At 41.0% G+C, this 22,602-nt stretch overlaps 1 long non-coding RNA gene across 1 annotated transcript; it reads right to left on the bottom strand.

The window, feature by feature from the left end:
- Window positions 1–3,350: 3,350 nt before the first annotated feature.
- Window positions 3,351–21,713, bottom strand: LOC108503581. Its single transcript, XR_001876867.1, has 4 exons — window positions 21,662–21,713; window positions 13,227–13,290; window positions 12,188–12,304; window positions 3,351–3,463 (listed from the first exon to the last, which is right to left on the bottom strand). It is a non-coding gene; the product is annotated as an uncharacterized LOC108503581 (long non-coding RNA).
- Between the last annotated feature and the right edge of the window lie 889 nt (window positions 21,714–22,602).

Below are 22,602 nucleotides of genomic sequence, written 5' to 3'. Positions count from 1 at the left end.
CTTTACACTGGTGTATCTAGGTGTACCTATCCTTCTAGGATACGTGTGACTATAAGGATAACGTAGCTGTGGTAAGGGAGAATATGAAGAGAGGTCTGGGTTTGAAACAAACCAAAACCAACAACAAAACCCCCGGAGACTGCGTCTTGCTGCTCTTCAGTTCTAAGAGAAGGAAAAAAATAAAAAAAGGAATCTGCTGTCCTAGGGCATATAGCATCATGTGCATACAGGACTGCACTCCCAGTTCTCCCATGGGATACATAATTCCATGATGCTTCACAGGCCAAAGAAATTTCTATTTTAACTCTGCTAAGAGTTTATGTTCCAGAACCACAGCCTGAAGTAACAAATTCAGTACAAATCCACGTAATACTTTTCCACAGATATCTACAGATAAGGAAAGTCTGTTTAGCAAAACTTACACAAAGAGTTAATCTGTTAGAAGCTCTCAGCATAAATAGTTAGTTTAGCTGTGAGTCAGCAGTGCCTGTTTAGAACTGCAAACAGGAGACCCTTTGACACAGATAGGCGGCTTCCAGCATGTCTCTTACTTACCATCTCCTCCCCTCCCACTGCTGCTGTTTGAATCTTCCTCATACCTTGAATTTGGCAAGTTGTCACAGAAGCAGTTCCACTGCACAAGATATGCTTCTACAACTATTTTGGATTGCTCAAATGTTTAAGCAGATTGCCATCTCAACTGGGAGATCATAGGTTTTTTAACATGTTTGAAGCCAAGGGCACAACAACAAAGATGTACCATATTTAAAAAAGGAGCTTTAACAAGCTCAACAGCTTTCAACAGCTGTGCAACCTCCACCCCAAGATAACTGAGAAGTTCCCAATTGAAGGAAAACATTTATTAATTCAAAATGCATCAGTTATATTTCTCAACAGCTCACAAAGCCAAGTATTCTTTTATGCTGTGACAGTTTGCAGATAACCATATTTCAACAGCACTTTTCAGTCCCATCATACTTTAATGAATGTACACACAAACAACACACAGCATACTGCAGCCTAGGAGAAAAAAGCATTGTGTACCTCCAAAGATAAGGTATATTCAGGTAATCTAGATCAGGAACTTTGGACTTTACATCTAGTCTGAAAAGCTGCCCCTCCAGCAGTAAAATTTCCACTATTGTGCTGAGCCCTGATAAAGAATCAGCTCTAAAAAGACCCACCTAATGAGTCATTTCCGGGCATATCCCGATTTTCTTTGGCAAAAGGTATGGGCAGGGGTGTTCCTTTCCAAATACTTTTAAAACACAACCTGTTCAAGTCAAGCAGATTTGCAGACCACAGTGATAATAGCACCAAGGTTGAGTCCATAAAAATAACATTATTCTGATAGAGGAAAACCATCTATTTCTGTAAAATATTCCCAAGATACCAGTTTTTAAACTTAATCAAACAACTGACTCCTACAAAGACTCTTTCATTCCTGTAACAGAATATGCTTTCCTCTGACCATAACAATATCATTCAAAGTGCTGCTACAAGTTTCATTTTTATAAAAGGTACTCTCATCTGTTCCCAACACTAGTATCCCTTTCCCTGTGGCATCAAGAATTAACTGCTTCTTCCCAGTTCAGGACCTTTGATCATGCCTTATTCGCTAAGAGAAGAACTCTGCCTCCAGAAAAATCACAATGTCACCTTAAGGTGGCCAGCTGTCAGGTGCTGGAAACAAAGGCTCATGTGCTTTTCCCATGTTGCCTTCAAGCTCTCTATCAGTTCGATACTATCTTAATTAAATTCCATTTGATATCTCTCCTTGTCTTCATAACTATAAAATGCCCCAGTGTACCACTAGTTCAGATGTGCTAAAATCAGTCTACCATGCTAATGTTCCAATTTTCTTCTATTTACCATCACCACCTTTATCTCCACCTGTTGTCTTTTATCTTATACTTAGAAGACTGCAAACATTAAGTATTAGAAGCTTTTGGTTCTGTTTTTGCAGTTTCTATTTTCTCCATCTCAAGGCCTGTAAACATAACTGTGATCACGTAATGATGATATAATGTAAGGAAACTCTTTTTACACTCTTAAAAAACAACATTTTGGGTTTAAGTTAATTAATTCTTCCAAACAGCAAAATAACTGATACACTATTCAGAGAAGGGCATGCTTAGTTTCTGGACATAAAGATCCAGGCATGTTAAGTGAGGTAGCCCTCTAATCCAAATTACTGCAAATATTCTAAATCACTTTACCATAAGCATTATGTTTTGGCTATAAAGTCACTCCAAAGGTCCTCAGCATTTCCAATATGCTGTGCTATGCAACTCTACAATGTCCAACACTATAAGGCACACAGGACCCAATTATGTTCAAATCCTTAGTAACCTCACAGGTGATAGCATGAATTCAGACTATAACAAGACCTTCATACTGCCAAGAGTCACCAACGTACACCTGAGAGGATGGAGTGAAGGGAGATCACCAAAAGGAAGCCCCAAACAGAAGCCACCACTCATCAAATGGTTTCATCAGTCTGTCACAGGATGAGGCTGAATGTGCACAGCAGCCTGGTGACCCTGAGCTTCAGATAGTTAACAGTCTTTCAAAGCCAGGAATTCCGCTCACTGAGTGACCCTGTATTTTGCCACTAAACTGTCACCCACTAAATAGTTGCCCATAAGGTACCTGCAACTTGAGAAACATAGGCAGGTCATTCTCATTCTAGGATCAGAAGGCCTATTAGGATATTAAATTTTTCACTCTAGGTCTTGTTTCTCCTTCCAATAAGTCTGACAGAACCTTTCAGGCAGTTGCAGTGAGCAAGTTACTCACCCTTGGTAAGTGCAGACCAAGGTGGCAAAGAAAACGGATCTACAGATGGCTACAGTCTGAAAATGAGCTAACACTTCCTTTGACTGACTGTCTCAGCTTTGCACAACATTTAGTCACCACAAAGTACGTGGAAGCTGTGTCTGGTATTGACCTAAAATAATAATATAAAGTATTTATCACTGGAGCTCTGTGGAACCTTCACAGCCAGTAACATCAATCCTTCCAATCAATTAGTGTAACTCAGTCTTATGAACTCTACATTATTAGTTCTTCCTACAAAAAAAACCACTGTAAGAAGCACTAAAAAGCAGATCTGTCATCAGAACATGTACCATGACATCACCACAGTACTTCCTTAGTGAGGACACACTATGTGAGACATGAGTGCACGGTCCCACTTACCATTCTTCCTTTCACTGAGTGGAGGAAGGTTGGGGTTTCGGCCATGATGGAGGTTGAGGGTCAGCTCGGGCTGCAAGGAGAGCTCCTGCAGCTCATTGGCAACAGCTTCACTCTGCGGGCTGGGGGCCGCCGAAAGGGACACCAGCACCGACTCATCATCGTTTTCGCCAGCCCCGCCTCCGTCCAGCCCATTTCCAGCAATGACGGAAGGGGGCAGGCACACCACGCCGGAGAAATCCACTTTGGCTTTCGTGATGGCAACCTGCAAGACAAACCCATAAATCTCACATGAGAGTCTCTGCCATATGTCCAGTTCGTTGTGGTGTCTTCCACGTTATAGAGAAACGTGTTCAGTACAGAGTTTGTGTTGTCATCATCAATCCAAATCAAACTAGTGATCGAAACTTGCTACACTCCGCAGTTTAAAAACCTACATAAACCTCCAACAGCGTCACCACAGCTACTGATGAAACTACAGATTATTATCATTTTCTTTAAAAGTATGAGAACATTCTCAACTTTTGGTCCTTTAGGAACCCAATCTTGAGAAGACACAGATAGGCTGACTTCACTGGAACAACTCAATCTAGAACCTTGCTGAACTCTTGACTGCTGTCCTTTTATATCAACAATAGTGTTCTAACAACTGTCTCTTTGAATTCCAATCAGGTAAAGTAATCCTTCATAATAAATCTGGAAGGACAGCTGGGTACAACAAATGAGGATTTTCAGATAACATCAACTGCATTTCAAAAAATAGTTCTTGTTTCATTCTCTCTTCCCCAGTCACGATTGGTGAAAATAAGAGAAAAATATTCCACATAAAGTAAACAAACTTGCCTGTCTAAAACCTCAGCTACAGTAACCAAAATGTGCAATATATAAAGGGTTTTAGCGAAATAAGCAATTTTAAAGTGTGTCATTATATTTCCATAATTCTTTAAATAAGTAGTCAATATTCAAATTAAAATTCTTTTCTGTTCAGTAATTTAAAGAGAAACAAACCAGCTGTAAGTCTCCAGTGAAATGGTTACTGTGTCAACATTTAAACAGTAACAGACATTATACAAGGGCAATCGTGTTTGGTTTTGATTAATGAAGACGGAAGTCTCCTGCTTCTTAGTATGCTGCTGTTTCAACCAGTCTAAACTCGGAAGACTCTGCTGCACTGTCGTAATTTAGCAAGCAAAAGGTACTTCCAGAGGCTAACCTTCAGCTTCAAAAAGATGCAGGTAAAGCAACCTGCAAAGAAGCAAAGTACAAACCATCAGGATAATCCTCCAGAAATCAATCAAAAAGCATTAACTTGGAACAACGTGTTTAACAATACAGTTTTTTATTAAGTATTCTCCATTTAATACTCGTAATTAACCTGAATGAGTGTGACAACAACAACAAATTGATAGCTGACAAAGGAGTTCAAATAGTAATTTTCCCCACTTGCATTTCAGTTTCATACTTCAGTTGATTAGTAACATTTGTTCTATAATATTCAGAACAAAGTTCTAAGCGGCAGTACATTTGTTTCAAAAATTTGTTCAGTATATATTTAAGTCAACAGTAAGAATTTACTGTAATGAATATATGTTATTTCATCCATGTTGTCATACATTCACTCCCAGGTCCCTATGTCATGATCTGAAGGGTAGGAAAGAAAAGAAGGGCGGAGGAAAAAACCCAGAAAACAAGAAAACCCACCAACTGAACATGGTACTTGTTAAAACAAAACAAATGAGACTGAGCCAAACCTTACTGCCATACGAAGCATTTGCTTTTATTTCAGTTAAAATTTGGCTAGAAAGTGCCTACCTCCCCCCGCCCTGATATTTTTCCTGTCCAAAGTAAACACAGAATCATATCCATTTGAAAACAAATTGTAATCGTAATTTGAAAAGAAAAAAATGGGATCGTGCCCTTCTCTTTACAATGGATAGAGAAAACCTGGAAACATCCACCCTTAAACCACAGATTTAAAAGAACAGAGTTTGGTAAACTCTAACAATCTTTGCAAAGGCTGGAAAGAGTTAAATCATGACCAATATAGTTGGCCTCAGGCCTGTCCCTGTAGATGGGAGACCTGTGGGGCTAAAAGGAAGAGTAATTGCTCAGGTAGGAGGCTGGCTGGTAAGGACTGCTCCCACCACCTTAGAGGAGCCAAAGCCAATTCGCTTTATCGAAGGAGACATACTGGAGACATTACACTTTGCCTGGTTCCACATGATGGTCAGCTCATGCGGAAGGGCAAGCGCAGCCAGGCCTGAAATCACAAACAGGTGACAGACATATCTAACACCCACCCTGCAGGGATCTGGAATGGCAGGAGACTCAACCTTCCCTCCTCAATCTACCCTAAAAAAGAAAGATTTCCTTCCTCTTCCCGAAAGGAGAAAACCAAGCTTCATGTGTATCAAATACATAAGATCTGCTTCAACTAGGTAAACAGCAAATGCCCTTAGGAACTTCTGACATAATGGGTTTTCTTTTAACGAGGAATTTGTAACCTGCATGAACTAGGAAAATTACATTTCAAACACCACTTTAACAACAGTGTTGTAAAACAGAATCTATTTCCCTAATCTAGATATATTTGCATTATCCAGACCACTGGAACTCTATAATTTAGGTAAAAGCACAGCACCAAGCCACAGTAAAAGCAGTCCAGCCGAGCCAGTGACAACAAGAAGCAGAATAAGAGATCGGTGCTCACACACCAGTTTGCTACATGACCTTGAGCAACATCATACCGAATGGTGTTAATTGGTACTGGGATTATAAACCAGAGTTTCTCCAGTAAATTGTTCAATGAAACTTCAGCACAGCAGCTGGATTATCTAGAGTTGTACCTGAACTTGCACATTTCCTAACTCGTGCAGAAAATGACACAGATGGAAGGTAGCTTAATTCTAGTTGGCATGTCATTCAGTGTTTGTCCCAAATCAAAGGAACACAGCTTAAGCAAACCTTGACTTGACAGTCATTCTTGCTCTGTCTCTACATCCTGCTGATTCAGCTTGGTTATTTTTCATCTGGATCAATTCCTCCAAACAAGGCACACTTGAACCAGCATAGTGCAGTGGAACATCACCACAAAATACAAAAAAAATCAGCCTGACTGTCCAGACTCTCAAGCAGTCTGGACAACAATTCTGTTACTCCAAGCAGGGTTGCAGCTCAAATAAAACTAAACTGGGATGATCCATTAAATGCATTAGGTAAGCCTGCCTTCTCCTTCCTCCACATTATCTCCCATTTCAGACCAGAACAAGAATCGGCAATGACACATAAAAAAACAAGAAAACTGACCCAGGTGTAAAAGCTAGTCTTCTGGTTTACACTGCTTCTAAATCAGATTCCTGGTGTAGTTTGCCCTGTAGCATCATCAACACTTGTCCCAGCACTTCGCAAAGGAGAGAACCAGCTTATACCATTATTACATACAAACATCCAGCCTCTACCTAAGGGAAAGAGAACTCTTTTTCAGATCAGTGCCAAGTCTTAGTATGTAACATATTCCCACATTGAAAAAAATAAAAAAAAAAAGGCATCCAGTCCTCAAGACTACAATAAAAGCTATAATTGGATGAGTTTGATTTTAATGTTTTCAATTAAAAGCCTGATGAGGGCATAGAGGCATTTGAAAGATGCTTTGAGGATTTATAACCATTCATGCTGCAATATTTGGAAGTCCTGTCAAAGACATGAAATCCTTGTCTGCAACCAACATAAGGCTGTTTCTAGACTTCCCAGGCAGCTATACCACCCTATAACTGTCATTATAAAATGATCAATCAGTTAGTTACACAGATTAATATTTAGAACCTAATTAAAATTTTACAGTGTTTGTTTTCTTGTCATTTCCGAACAGACTAGAAACTTTCCCATAAAGAAATGTACCACATCATAATCTTTAAGTGAGTCATCCAGAAGCTGATGGACAGTATTAAGATCAAGTATTTCTCATCCCCAATAAGGGCTTCAGGATGAGTACCCTCAAGGATTTGCATCTGTTGCCTAACCAGGCAAAAGCTTTCTATCATGGCATTTTTCTACTTTTGGGCCAGTTGCTTCTGGGACAAGAGTGGCTGTGATACCACAGATGTTCTACAGCAGCAACACCAGCTTAACCAACCCTTAAATCCTCCACTGTCCAGCTGCTCATTTTTATCCCGACGCTGACCCTTCTTCAACTGGGGAATCTATTTAGCTGAAAACCAGCCACCCCAGTCTATTGCCAACTACACAGACAGCTGTGTCACCATGCATGTGTTGGGTAGATTAAACCATCTTCAACCTTCAGATGACTGCTATCAAAGGTAGCCATCCTGATTTCTTTTTCACTTCCTTGTGCTTTATAGTCCCTCATGATAGCCAAGTTTTTGTGTGGCTGGGTGGCAAGCCAGATTAGCAACAGGTGCAGATTAAAACTAGTAGTTTGTGTGTGGCCAGGTCAAATTTAACACAGATCAGTTCCTTGATCTGGTTCAGCTTGTGCTGGCTGACAGGCAGTGAGGAATGAGCAGGCTGGACTGCTCCTTTTGTTGGCAATGCCAGTTCAGTGTCTAACCAGAGGATGTGGTTGTATGATACAGCTAAGTTGGCCTAAGCTCCTGCCAAAAGGGCGGTCTTGGATACATGCCTTTTTTGCTTCCCTGTGCCAACACTGGTGCTTGTCTGCCCCTATGATGGGATGATTAATGGAGCTAAAATGACAGGAAACTAATCCTAATCCCTTTTCCCCCTCCCAGTTTTCTTTTCACTAGCTTACTGTTGGTCAGACAGGTCTCCATACTGCATATGTCTGTCTATTTTGTTCCCCCTTCACCTCCCAGGGTTTGAGCTGTCCTTCAGTGTTTCTGGATGAGCGGCTTTAAGAGAAATTTCTGTAAGTATTTTGTCATATGGTAAATGCAAAGTAGAATACCTTTTTCACCAGCAAGTAAGCTAGTCAGGTTTACTGTGTGTTTACTGTGATATAGTGCTGCAATGGCAAGAGGATGCACTTAAAAAGCTACCATGTAAAACAAGCTTCCGAGCAGTTTAGTCTTTGTAGTTTGCAGGTTTGTTAAAGATAATATTTTTCTAAAAATTATTAGTGGCTGTGGTTCTTAATTTTGTACCTTGTGCAAAATTGACTCTGCCTTGTTTGTCTATCTTAAATTGAAGTGTCTTGAACACCTTCAGAACTCAGAAATGGATAATGATTATTTATATATTTACAAGTAGTGTCTATTTTTTCTTTTGAGCAGTCCCATCTTCCCCCTCGTGTTATGGTTCCTGCTTGTATTGTTGTGACAGTGGGTTAGTGCTTTATAGCAACATAATTTGAGCACTCCTGGCTCCTGAGAGCACACTGTTGCCCCTGCATGATTTTGGCAATATTCACATACTCATGGCATAATCAAGGTCTTGACAGTATTTAAATGAATCAAAGAACAGTACTACCTTCCCTAATGTGAAACCTCAATAATCAGAGCAAAACATATAGGAATTCAAAATTTAAAATTAAAACATAAAAGGAATTTAAAAATAAGTAAGTAAAAATCAGAGAAGCACTGGGGGGGCATGGGGGGGTGGGCAGGGGGGATGAGGAAAGTACAATTCCCAGATCAAGAAAGGACACCTCTCTAAACAGCTTTCTCTTGTTTTGCATTTTAGGGCCGAGTTGCCAGGGCAATAGTAATTTCCTACCGATTTAAGAATTGCTAAGCAACCTCCAGCACCTAATAGCAACAGCATGTGTGTGCAGCTGGGCTATTTTGAGAAGACAGTTTTGGTTTTTTTTATTTTAAACTCAAGAGCAGTGTTCTGTTAAATGACTATGCCAGCTGAGATCATTCAGTCAAGAGAAGAGGCAATCTTGGGGCAAAGAGGCTTTAAGTGGACGAATCCTTGAAATGAGTGAGAAGACTGGAAGAGAATGCCATGGCATGCCCAAAGGCAACTCTATCCCCCAGGTCATCACAAATCAAAAGAATACCTAGAAGTGCAGTTTTCAGCAGATGAAAGAGAAGCATCACATTAGCTTGAAAAGCTATAACAATCACAGTGAGAGATATTCCTTTTACCTTTAGATAGCAAAGAAAAATCACCAACAGGAAGACCTCCAAATCTGTATTAAAAAAATTATTTCATTTCCTGGCAGTCAGCTTAACTCAGGCATGCAACTGTTGGCAGAATTATTTCTCCACTTAATTGAGAGTTAACATGTAACTGTCCATAAAGTATATATAATACAGTAAGCAACAAGGCTTACTTATATAATACAGTAAGCAACATCACAGACTGTACCCTGGAGGGGGCACAGCCTTGAGAACTTGTTCCTGAGGAATGACGTTAAGAAACCAAACTATGCAGATCACTAAAGAGAGACCTTCTTAGATCATGGAATTTTATTTTAACACACACATTCCACACACATTTGTCTTCTGCAAAATAAACCTGTCATCAGCTGCCTTCACTTTCATAGTAATTGGGGGTACGAGGAGGCAAAAGCAGTCAAATTGTAACCAAATTCTTTCTGGATTAGAACTAGTGATTTGGAGGTGTAAGCTGTCCATTTTACCATAATCATAAGCCACTACTCTACAAAGATTGTATTATAAAGGCAAAGACTGCAACATATGTGAACAAAGATGCTGGTAAAACTCAAATCAGCACAACTTTATCTGAGCTAAATAATCTGTATTTGTATGTGTACTGTGCCAGTAACACTACAGTAAGAGAGGATATCTTTGAATCATCATTGTGTCTCTCTGCTACCACCTCTAGCAAATCTATCAGTACAAGAGTCAAAACATGCTTGGGTCAGCAAGAAAATGGCAAGCAATGTTATCAGACAAAAGGCATGAACAGCTGTATAGAGATGTGAGGACCTAAGGGAGAAAAGATGCATATCTAGTGCAAAGCAATCAACTGCATAATTTGTGCTGTAGACAAACAGCTTTGCACATGATTTTAATAACCACTCATCAAGAACGATATTTCTTAAGTCCTAAGTACTTCCTTCACAAAATACATTTGTTTCACTCAGTCCCGCAGTGATAGAAAGTCATTAAGAGGTCTTGAAAAATCATAGTTAAACATTCATTTCTTAAAGCCACAAATAGGCTAAGAAATGTAGTTTGCCATTCCAGATATTTTTAAGAAATACTTTTCATGCTTCAATATTTGGAGGAACTTTGTGGCTTTCAATCTCATGACCTCTGGGCGCACAGAAGAACTGATAACACCAAAGCTAGTTTTGAGATTCACAGTGATATTTATAATAAACAATCCTTGCTGAAAAAAACAATGAACTCTCCACCAATTTCTGAAGATCTTATTTAAGCTCAAAGTATGAATGAGGAAGACATTCTTCCAATTTTAGAGGATGCTGAGCCTTAAACTAGTGAAGTACTTTATAGACACCTAATTCTATCATACCTCTTAGTGTGCTGAACGAATGATCCAGTTTGTGAGACTAAAGATGATGGCTACTGAAGAAACAACAATTTCTGCTGAAGTTCAAAGAATAAAAGAGACCAAAAAAGACGTGATGTTCAGGTATCATGTATCAATAGGTACACCAGTATATTTTAGGCCTTGGTCATGATATAGGCTCAACATCCTAATTAAAAGAGGAATCCAGCCTTCTGCTACCAAGCTGTTGGTTCCTGCAGCTTCCCTTTTGTCTGATCTAATGATTGTGCATCCACAGGGTGACTCAGGTCAGCCGAACCAGCAGACAATCCACTCTGCAAAAGATTAGAAACCATTTTTTCCAGGATCAGTCAGCTAGTTGGATGTGCCCTGGGGCTGCACAATCACAAGCTCTGATGCAAAGGAAGAAGTAGGAGCACACAGCTGTGCAGAGGTTTGACCAGCCTTTGCAACAGCAGCACACTGAAAGATCAACTTAACTGTAATGTCAAAGAGCACACTTAAACATCTAGCAGTGCTGCCAACTTAAGCAGCCTGCTACACATTCCTGCTCTCATACCTTCCTCATCGTGAAACCAACACAAATCTTACAGAGACAACATGTACTAGACCAGATGAAAAATAATCTAGGAGAAAACACTTCTTTCCAGGAGCGTGTGTTCCCCAGAGTGGCTCACCATGGCCACAAGAACAGCTATGCCAGCAAAACAGAGGGAGCCAAGAAAGGGAGCAAGCTGTTTGAGCCTGCATTGCTGCCAAAGAAACGCATGATGGACTGCAGCGTGTTTAGAACAGGATTGCCTGTTTTTCACCACCTTCTAACTGACTTCCTTGCAACTGCTCTCTGACGCATCTTTTAAGTTTTCCTTCATGTCGGAGGCAAAGCATTCCTTCCCACCCCATAGGGGCAACTAGTGGAAGCAATGGATTCAGCCAGCAGCAAAGGCATGTGGCAACAGATGCCAACAACCAGTGGAAACAGGGAGGCTGCAGCAAACTTGAAAAGGGAATGCTGACAATCGGCAGCCAGATGTGAGCTTTGACTTGGAAATTCATGGCTGAGAAAATATGAAGAAACTCTTGGTGAATGTGGATTTAGGGCAGATTGGGATGAGAAATTCACTGGACAAGAGAAGCGTGGAAATAAGACCTCAAAAGAAACAATACACTTTCAAACACAGAAGATTTGGAATTTGGGACAAGAACTGGATGGCCTGGGACATAATAAAGTGGTGACTTGAGCAAGAAAGGAAAGACAGCCCAGGGAACAAATCTAGACTAAAAGAAAATAAATTTTTAAAAGGAAAAAAAAAGAATTAAACCAAGATAAAGTAGTTAGATTTCAGTCAGTTCAGTTCCTGGCACAAGCGTTCATGTCAGCACAAAGTAGCAGGCAAAACTGCAGAACTTATAGAATCTTAAGGATTTTATGGCAATGTTTTTGGTAACTTACTTTAGCATGCCTGAGGAAGTAGTTTTATATTTTAACTAATTCAGTCTGATCCTAGGCTGTGACTGAGAGTGTAGGTCCATATTGTATCACCTCACCTCAGTTTGAAATTCTCACCTTCTCTCCTTCAAGTAGTGACTGCAGCCCCAGAGCAAGTCAATTCAGCTTGCTGTTCTGATGAAAAGCTACACCTTGGAACATGCTTGTTTTCCCACTGTGCTAGCAATCTGAACCCTGCAACCACAGATTTGTTAGATCTCATTAGAAAAGCAAACAAAAAACCTAAACAAACAAAACCTAAACAAACAAACAAAAAAATCGAGGAGCGCAAGGCCCACTGAAAAAATGACAGCTTTCAATTACCTCAAGTACAGTGTGAAATTAAAGGCTGAAACAGTGTGGAATAAGTTTTCTGACCCCAGTCACATTCTTTAGTCATGACTATGAAACTGTCTACAGAAATTAAACCAATCTGAATTGATTTTGTTTCTCCTCCCCATCAACAGATACTGGGTGTGCAATTCAAATTTCTTTGCATTTATTGGCATATTCTACTACCCAGCGTGACATTCATTAAGTGAAAATACCAGCAATTGAGACTGAGTTACTAGATACTCTGTTCCCTTTTTCCCCTACAAGAACAAACTTTCCACCCTTGGATCTCCCCCCTACTGAAAAATTGGTAAGATTTTTCTTCAGTGCTTCACAGAGAAGCATATATCAATATCACTGTCTTGCTTAAGTTAACCAGTTTATTGAAAAGAAGTAGCAAGTACTCAAGAGGTGCTCCCTAAAATGTAAATCTAATGAATGTGAGTAAAGAACATGGTGGAGGGGTGGGGGAATTGGAACGCTGCTGTTCTTTGCCGATTCAAAGGATAGCAAATTCAACCTTCTCTGCTTCTTTCTTTAAAACAAGTCTTATAATTGCTCAGCAGCATTGAAAAGTGGGCAAGTGTGCTGTTTATGCTGTTAACACTATAAAGTCCTTGATGCATAGATGTTACACTTGACATCAATGCAAATTCAAAATACTTAAATATTTTATCTCTAAACAATACTATTCCTCACGTTCAGTGACCACAAGCAATTTTCAATTCAGCACATAAGAACTAAAGGGGCAGACTAAAGACAGCAAAAAGAATACAACACACACCTTACTCACAGTTCCCACGGACAAACCCAGCTCACTTCCATGCCAGCAGCTCTCTCCGCAGTCACTGAAAGAGAAAATAAGACAGATAGTCAGATTTAAAAACAACCAAACAAACAAACTAAACACAGCACAGTCCATTTTTTGCTTTCAGAGTAAGGAGCAAAGTTCTTTATCTAGGATTCTTTTTACATAGAATCTTTAATTCATTTGGCACACGCAACAGAAGTCGGACTGAAATACCACCAAGACTGCCACACAGTCTTGATGGTATATACATACCCATGCTACTTGCAGAGCAGAACTTTTACTTTAGGACAGCTAGTTAGTCAGTTCTGAAGAATGCAGTGTTTGAGATCTACTAAGGCAGAATATTCACCAAATGATACTCAGTTTTCTTGTCCGTGTACTGAAATAATTCTTAAACACTGGATGGTAGAAGTTGTAGCCTGTTATGACTAGTTTATTACATCCATCCAAACAAAAATAGGGAAAAGTAAAAAAGTACATTTCAGAGATTTGTCAAGACTGCAATGGGAATTCCATTTTTTTGGGGGGTGAGGGCTCAGGATAACCTTCCTGTGCACCTTAAAAACTCCTAAACGTACTGAAGTAACACACCACTTTGCTCTGGCAATACAGCCTGAACAGGTGTGCATAGCGGTACTTGACTAGAAAAAAATTACTTCAGAGGCTCTGGAAGACTGTTGTCTCAAATGGCAGGTGTCAGAAGTTGGTTTGTAGTTGCCATACTTTCACTCCTACTTCCTTAGCCACCTTTAAAAAAATACAAATCATCATAGGAAGGTTTTAACATGAAGTTTCTATTCCATTTCCTCCTCCAAGCTCTTCAGACTTCAGGGCTTCCTAGACATCAGAAGCACAAAACTGCAGTTGAGATGCCATGATATTCTGTCAATAACATCAAATTAAAAAAAACAGGCACCTCCCTAAATATAAACTTCAGACTGGATGGACTTTGGACAGAAGCATTACCATAGTTCCAATGAAATGCAAAAAAAATAGAATGAGCTATCTACTACTTCAACATCAGAAGGAATAAGACCAATTAGACTGATTAGTCTCGATGCTTGGACAGTTGGCATATCACAAAATGTGAAAGTTTTCTGATCCCCACCCAGCAAATTAAAGAAGGCCACGGTTTAGCAGCAGTACAGTAATGAATTGCACACCAACTAGGTCGACTCTTCAGTTAACGATTTGAAGAAGCGATTTACAGTAAGATAAAAATCAAAAAAAAGGTGACACTACTACTTTAGAGGCTTCCCTTACAGAGAATGTTTCTATTTTTCTTTGAATAAAATGTGTCAGCACACATTAATCATGGCTCTATCACAGAATCAAGAATTCATTCTGCCACCACTTACAGTATTTGTCATCAAGTCAATATTTAGAATTACTTACAACCGTTTAATTAATTTAACGTGAGAATCCATAACAAGCAATTACTTTTCTTTAATAAATAGTCAAGCTGATACAACTGAAAACATGATAATGATGCAAGGCTACAAAACCAAGTATATACTTAAAATGTACTTTTCACAGAATTGCAGACCCTAGATTTCCTAAAAGGCAAGGCAAAAAGGCCTCAGAAAGTCGAGGAAAGTCTTCCACAAAGATGTAAACAATTAACCACTGTTAAGAGTTTGCTATTCCAACATGATAATAAAGTACCTGCCATAATTTGGTAAAATAATTTTGCTGGAGTATTCTTCTGACAGCATTAAGCACATAACATCAAAATTCAGGTATGGAGTGTTTGGTTGTGATGGTGTTGGTTTGTTAAATCACAAATAAGTGAGTGATATTTATCCATATATTAAATCTTTGCCCTAGTGCCAGTTTTTGTTATCTTTTGGGTTTGAGTAGTTTTTTATTTTGGTGTTTGCTGATTGCTTTGGGGTTTTGGCTTTTTTGAGACTCGGGTACCCTTGAAACCACTTTTCACACACGAAAGCGTGGAAAAGTTATGGATGTGTTTCATTGAAGATTTCTACTGGACAATCCCTAATTTCCAGTAATCTTGGTTCACCGAATATTATCTTCTAATATTAGATTACAACAGTGCTGATAAAGCTGGACAATCATCAAGCTGCTGCATTTAATTTCCAGCACTTATGATCCACGTTCTCCCGAATCTCATTTGAACCCAGACAGCTCTCACATTGAGTCTTTTCTTGATCAGCCTCTCCTACCACTTGGTACAGGGCATCTGCTAATCTTTTACAGAAGTGAAACCCCAGAACCAACCAAAATAATCTTTGTGTCTTCTTCAGCAAATTTTTTTCTGGAAAACTTCAAACTGCTAAATATTCCAGGTTTGAAGAATGTATCAGGCTATTCCTACTCAGCTGGAGGGTGAGGCAGAAGGGGAAGAACCTCTCTGTACACCCCCAGTTCTACATCCCTTCCAAGGCATTTGTAATCAACAATCAAACACCAGGCCGGACAGACACCTCACCTGCCACAATACGGGACACATACTCAGTGACTTTGGCATCTTTGCAAAAACTTAGCACTATCCTTGTGAAAAAGAACTTGTGTGTGTGTGTACATGCAAGCACACACTCAGAAAACAGGACTGATTATTGCAATAACTTTCTTGCCTCAGTTTATTTACTTCTCCTGACTTTCCAGCACTTCCATCAGCCTGCTCAGGAGTCCAGACATCCTTGTTCTCCCATGTAAAACTCATACTCCAGGACACCAGATATTTATCTTTCTTTCTCTACTAAGAACTAAAGTTTTATTCCAGATACTCTGGCCAATAAAAGGTCAACTTTAAAACTTTCAGTCCTATTTGTCATCGAAGCTCCTGCTCAATCAGAGGTGGTTAAAGTATTGCATCCTGAGATTTATTCTTAGCCATCTGAACCCCAAGTAGGAGTCAAACTGGCTTGCAATAGGCACGGACAGTTGTCAACTTTTTTCTAATACGTGTGTGCCATTAAGCTAAGAGATGCTGCAAGTATAATATATTCCTGTCATTATCCTTATTCACTCACTCCATGGAATTTCAATCCAGTTTGAAGACAGAACACAGACACACCCTGCCTTCAAAACTAAGTCAAACTTCACAAAAATTCAGCAGAACAGCCTTACAACTGTAATGAAAGACAAGCTCTTTTACTGCTCCTCCTATACTGCAGCAAGTGAGCAAAGATTAATCTGATAACTGAAACATTTTCTGGCAAAATTCCACAGTTTAACTGCTTTTATTATTCTTTGCTCATAGCACAATCAAAACATTCCTCCAACACTCCTTTTTCCTCTCACTATACAGTCAATGCAGGCAAAACTCTACTGTCCTAGATTTTCTGAAGAAAAAATAGTGTCATCTCTAAGAAATGCAGAAGTCTCATCTTGCTGATAAACTTCTCCATCCAATGGAAATGTTTATATGTCAGTGTTTACGTGTTCAAGCCAAATGGCTGCTATTCCAGTGATTACAATGGCTTATTGCCTTCACTGGTGACTTGGAGCTTGAGCACGTCTGAACAACACAGAAACTCACTGACAGGATTCACAAGTCTGATCTGAATACGGCAATGCAGAACTCATATCACATCCTTCCAACACCCATCCTGTCTCTCAGATGGAGGCTTTGAAAAGATTCAGACTCCAAGTGATCTGTTCCGGTAAAGCATGCCCGACAGGACATACGAGAGAGAATTCAGAGAGTAATATTAGGCCTAATATTAACTTGGTCCTACCAATCACTCTAAGAAAACTCTCATCCAGGTTTGGGTCCATCTTACACAGTGGGACAGAAATTAGGTTACAATGTAGACTGTAATCACATTATGTTCAAAACTTCTTATATTGCTATAAAGATCACTAAAGAGGGTTAAAGTAGTAATAATTTTTAAAAAAGAAATCATTCAAGTAGAGTCTTTCAATGTTTTTTTCCCAAAAGTTTCTTCCTCAAGGAGAAAAAGCTTCCCTGTAACTGATAGAAAGTGAATCTTGTCTAATCTTTGCCCAGAGCTGCACCTTCACACACATAAACAGTTGCAGAAAGAATTAGTTCATCATAACATGGGTATGGGTGCGTGTAAAGGATGATCTCATTTGAGTAAGTCTAAAGAGGGTGCTGAACGTATGGATCAGTCGTGCAGTGAAGACATATCCTCAGTGCTCCACTAAACCACAGCAGGGGTAGAACTCAAGGAACCACACCCCCTCTCCCTAGTGTGGCTAGAACTAGTCGTAATTGCCATATATTACAGGAAGCATTAATCTGAGGTTGAAACAATCTGTGATGTAGACTGTCCCAAACCAAAATTAATTTCACAAAACTAGACATATCATTTCAGTCTCCTGTTCCCCTAACACGGAGATGACATGTAGTCAGTACATTTATTTGCCTCACTGAAGATGACAAAATAGGCAAATTTCTGCACTGCTTTATGTCAGGGGCCCCTGCACTGTGGTATATACACATTTCATGCACCCATGGCAAGCAGAGCCGGTGGCAGCAGCAGCAGTTCCTGACCATGTCCAGGGGAAAATTTTTTTTTCAGTGCCACAGAGGTAGCCCCCGATGATCAACTCTTAACAAATAACGTGCTGGCACATGCAGCAGCAGCTACCAGGCTTCCTCTGCTGTGCTCCACAAAAACCCTGCTTTTCTGGATCAGCAGGGCCCAAACAAGCTGAAATAGGGAGCACAAGTTAATTAAGAAGGATAAGTAGAAGCAGTCGACACGCTAGTTTGTGGTAGGAGAGCAAAAGCAGACGGATGGCATGAGGTTAAGGTGCACAAGAAATTCCCAATTAAAAGCTCAGCCTTTAGCTTTCAAGACTTAGAAAGACTTGTGACTGTGTTAAATTTCACCTTCTTATGGAGATGTTATCAATATGGCCGTGTGCCTAAATCCAAAATATTTCTTCACACAAGAATAATGATGCTGTGCACACACAGAAGAAAATGGGGGAGGGAAGGGGAAAGGAATGCTGCACAAACTAAATCCATTACTCCAATTTCTGAAATATAAGCCAACCTAATTTAAACAATTACAGTACCTTACTCAGTGAAAAACTAAAATTTATCTGGGTGGAAAATAAGTGTATTTTATAAGAAATAGGAAAGGATCAAAGAAAGTGAGATACTGTTAGCAGTAGTTTCTTCACATCTGAAAACAGACTATCAGACTGATGTCAGATTCCTGTATTTTTTTGTTTGTTCTCCACCAGGACAACCCACATTTAAAAATGTGAAGGCATTGACTGACCAGTACAGCATACCTAAGACTGGTAATGAAAACTGTCCCCACCCCAATGCCATTCATTGCCCCCGAAGAACCCACTTACCAGTGTTTGCACTCTGTAAGGCACTCAAAGGATGGAAGGAAAAACATACACATTAACCACACACAGGTGTTCCTGAAGAACTGAACTGAGTATTGACATAGAAATGAGTTTCTGAATTCACACAGACTCACCCATTTCATCTGATGCACATGCGTAAAAGAATCATAGAAGAGTCTTAAACTATGGTTCCCTTTAGCTGCAGCTCTTACTAATCCACTTCTGCTCTCCCTCCACTGTAGCTACACATTCCTTCAGCCCTCCCCCATCTTTTATTTGGGGGTCTGAGAGGGAAAGGAATAGAACAAGCTCAGATTAAAAATCAGGTCTCTAACAGGCCCAGCATGCAGCCCCACAGACATACCATCACTACTGAGGTGACAGCACATGATGGGGAGGAAAAAAAAAGGCAGATGGGAATATGAGCTGTTCAAGACAGTACTACTACTAAAAGAAATGTCTGTGTAACCACATCCTCTGTTTGCAGTCTCAGTTCAGCAATATGTCCAACAGGAAATAATTAGATTTGGCTTTCCCAGAGTAGGTGTTTGACAGTTTCAGACCGCTGAACAGTTGCCTTTTCTGCTTCCTCTCCAACAGTTTCTCAGGAAAAGACAGTGACCCTCAGGACACAGTTGATAAAAAAAAAAAAATCTTTAAAGGAAGAACCTTGCATAACTATAAGATTTGCTAAGTGTTACCTCTTTTTACATGGAGGAAATCAACTGTACTCTTCAAAAGGGATCTTAATCACAATACCGAATTATCAGTAAGTAAACAGACATTGAGACAGACCAATTTTATTATCTACAACACAGGAAGGACAGTTGAGTAGAGAGAGCAAAGACAGAAGACTCAGAGTTACTATAAATTGTGTTTTTGAAGTAAAAAGCATGCAATAATTAATCTTGTGATAACGTTTTGATACATCCTAAGAATTTATCTTTGTGCTCTAACACCCAAACCTTTTTGGTTCTGATCCTCTTCTCTATCTAGCACAGTTGCCCTCTTCCCCACTAAATACCATACAGTAATGCAATCATGGCTCACTCAACAGTAAAGGAAATCCAGTAGGGCTTTTTATTATTATTATTAAATAATTATTAATTTGATTGCCTGAATGTACATTTCACTTAGAAGTATCAGGATGAAAGAGTCTGTGAAAAATGCTGCTGCTTTACCACGCCAGTAGAAGTCAGAGTTAAAAAAAAAGACACAAGCAAGCACTCCTCCTCAAACCTAAGGGTTTCCCATTACTTCATATTCAAGAGGAGGAAAAATTAAAGACTGCTTTTGGGAAAATGCCATATTCTTTTAGTCCTATGTCAAAATGTCTTCTGTACTCCCTTTCTTTGCATTTTATTTCATGATCTGCTTATTGCCTCAGGATTTCAGAGCCTTCTCCCACATGATGATGAGAGTGGATGGCCTTAATTAAATAAAAATTAAAGCTGCTTCCACAACTGTTGGAACCAGAAAACCCAGCACTGCTTACATTTTGTGCAGAACAATATGATGCTCAAGAAACTATAACTGGCAATAATTCACTCTTTTCCTGAAATCACATTTGGTATCTAAATTATAAGAGAGGAAGAAATGGAAAGGGCTCAATAAGTTAATAACTGTTAATTAAGAAGGGTAAATTCGCCTACTTCTGAAAAGCTTATAGCATTTGCTTTCAACCCTGAGTCTCTTTCTCCCTTCAGCAGAAAGCATGAATCTAAAGAACAGGAGTTCACAGTTAGCTTCAAATCATACACTTATTTTAAATTCTATTATTAGATTCTATTTAATCACAACTATTAGATCACTCATTTAATCACTGCAGCAAATGGGAACAAATGGGTGTCCCTTTCATTTCATATTCAGTAATGACTGAAGTATTTTTGGAAATACTTATGAAGATCTAAAGGCACTTTTAGCAGTTCTACAATACGGATTTTAATAGTGTCTTTACAAAAGCCTATTGAGGAGGTTCTGCACAAGCAAAAGGTATATTTTGCAATCACTGCTCAAAGCTTACACTTATATATAGCTGAAAGTAAAACCAACACACAATTAGAAAACATAATTTCAATAAGTCAGCTATACCATGGCTAACCAGCCCTGATGTCAAATGCAAATCTGATATACAAACAAAATGTTGGGACATACACAGTCAGCCTAGAATAGCTACATTTTATATTTTCCAAATATTCAGAGCTGTTTCTTCAGATCCTAACAAAACCAAAAAGCACATTTTGGTTTTCGTGATCCAAAAAGGAGGCTATAGACTCAAACAGAAACATTTTTAATGTCTTCAAAATGTAATTCCTATGGATGGTAGACTAAGATGCAGTTTCATAGCAGAGGCCCGGAGACTGTCTGGACAAACAATACCAGAAAGGAACTGCTATAAAGCAGCAGCAAACCTGAAACCCCTTACTCAGCCCACTCACAGTTCATCTTGTAAAACATCATCATACAGAACCGTGTAAAACACAAAGTTTGCAAGATTAAGTGTAAGGGTACACAGATCCAGGTCTCAGGAGGGCATTTCCACTTACACACATGGAGATCGGTGAGCTTTCACCTGGGATCGGAGAGTATGAGAAATTACGGTCCTCTTTGACACAAGATTTTACAGTCAGGGAGAGGGCGACAGACGGCTGGGACACAGGGACGTTACCTCAAATATGCACCCAGCCATAGCACGGACAAGCATCTTTCCAGAGGAAAAAGTCACCCCCGCTCCCGAGAGCCTGGTGGGGGCGGCAGGAGGCGGCTGCTGCCTGAGCCCTCGGGGACTCCTGTCAGCACTGCCCGGCCTGGAACGTCTGGAAGAGATCCCCGAAAAACACCCACTGCCGACTCAGGGAACGCGGGGCTCCCAGGAGCCCCCTTGAGGGGTGCGGGCGGGCAGGGGCGCCGAGCGCGCCCGGGGCAGCGCCGGCACAGCGCGGGGGCTCCGAAAGGGGCGCAGCCCCCCCGCGCCCGGGGGAGCGGCCGTGCCCCGGCCAGGGGAGGCCCCTCGGGGCGGGCCCGCGCCCACCCCCACCGTCTCCGTGCCGCCGGCGGCCCCCGAGGCCGCCCCGCGTGTCCCGGCCGAGGCGCAGCTCCGCGCTCACCTGGTCACGGCTCCATCTCGCCCCGAGCCCGCCCGCGCCCGGCCCCGCCGAGAGGCGCCGCCCCCACTCCCGCAGCGCGGCCGCGCCACCGCCGGCCGGCGCCTCGCAACCGCGGAAGCGCCCGCTCCGCACCGCCCCCGCCAATCAGCGCGGAGAGGCGCAGGTGAGCGGCACGGGGACTGACCAATGGGCTGCGAGCACCTGGGGAAGCTAACGGGTGCGAGGGGCGGGGGCGGGGCGGGCACCGCCTGACTGACGGTACGAGCAGCCAATAGCAAGGCAGGGATGAGGTCATCGTGGGGGGCGGGGGCGGGGCGTCGGCCTCGCCTTAAAGGGGCAGCGCTGGCCGTGTGGGCGCCGCGGGGAGGGCGGGAATGGTTTATGGGAGCTAAAAACATGAACCATTCCGGTGCGTGATGTTAATTCTGGGATGTTTAGGCTTAATGACAAATCAAGAATATTTGCCTTCCTTTCTCCCGTGTTTTCTCCCAGTGCTGCCCACCCCAAATCCTTGGGATGGGAGTGAAGGGTCCCCAGCAGAGGCTGGATCTTAAGTGCTGGAAATTAAATGCAGCAGCGCGGCGATTGTCCAGCTTTATCAGTGCTGTTGTAACCTTAAATTGGGAGATAACATTCAGTGAACCGAGACTGCTGGAAATTAGGGATTGCCCAACAGAAATCTTCACATGAAATGCATCCCTAACTTTTCCGCATTATCACGTGTGTAAAGCAGCTTCAGGGGCACCTGAGTCTCAGAAAAAAAAATCCCAAAGCAACCAACAACGAGGGCCGTGCCGCCATTGCTGCCTGACCTGTGACTGAATTGGAGGTTTCAGCTGATCTGGAAGTTTCAGCTGCCCCTTCAAGTGCCTGGCTGGGTGGTCTGGGCCTTTTCTTGGGGAAACGCAATGTTTCTCGATGTAGTACAAAGCCAGGAAAAT

Source organism: Lepidothrix coronata, unplaced genomic scaffold, assembly GCF_001604755.1.
Source record: "Lepidothrix coronata isolate B3197 unplaced genomic scaffold, Lepidothrix_coronata-1.0 Scaffold141, whole genome shotgun sequence".
NCBI classification, from domain to species: Eukaryota; Metazoa; Chordata; class Aves; order Passeriformes; family Pipridae; genus Lepidothrix; species Lepidothrix coronata.
Note: the sequence above shows the minus strand (reverse complement) of the source record. Positions and strands in the feature narration are given on the sequence as shown.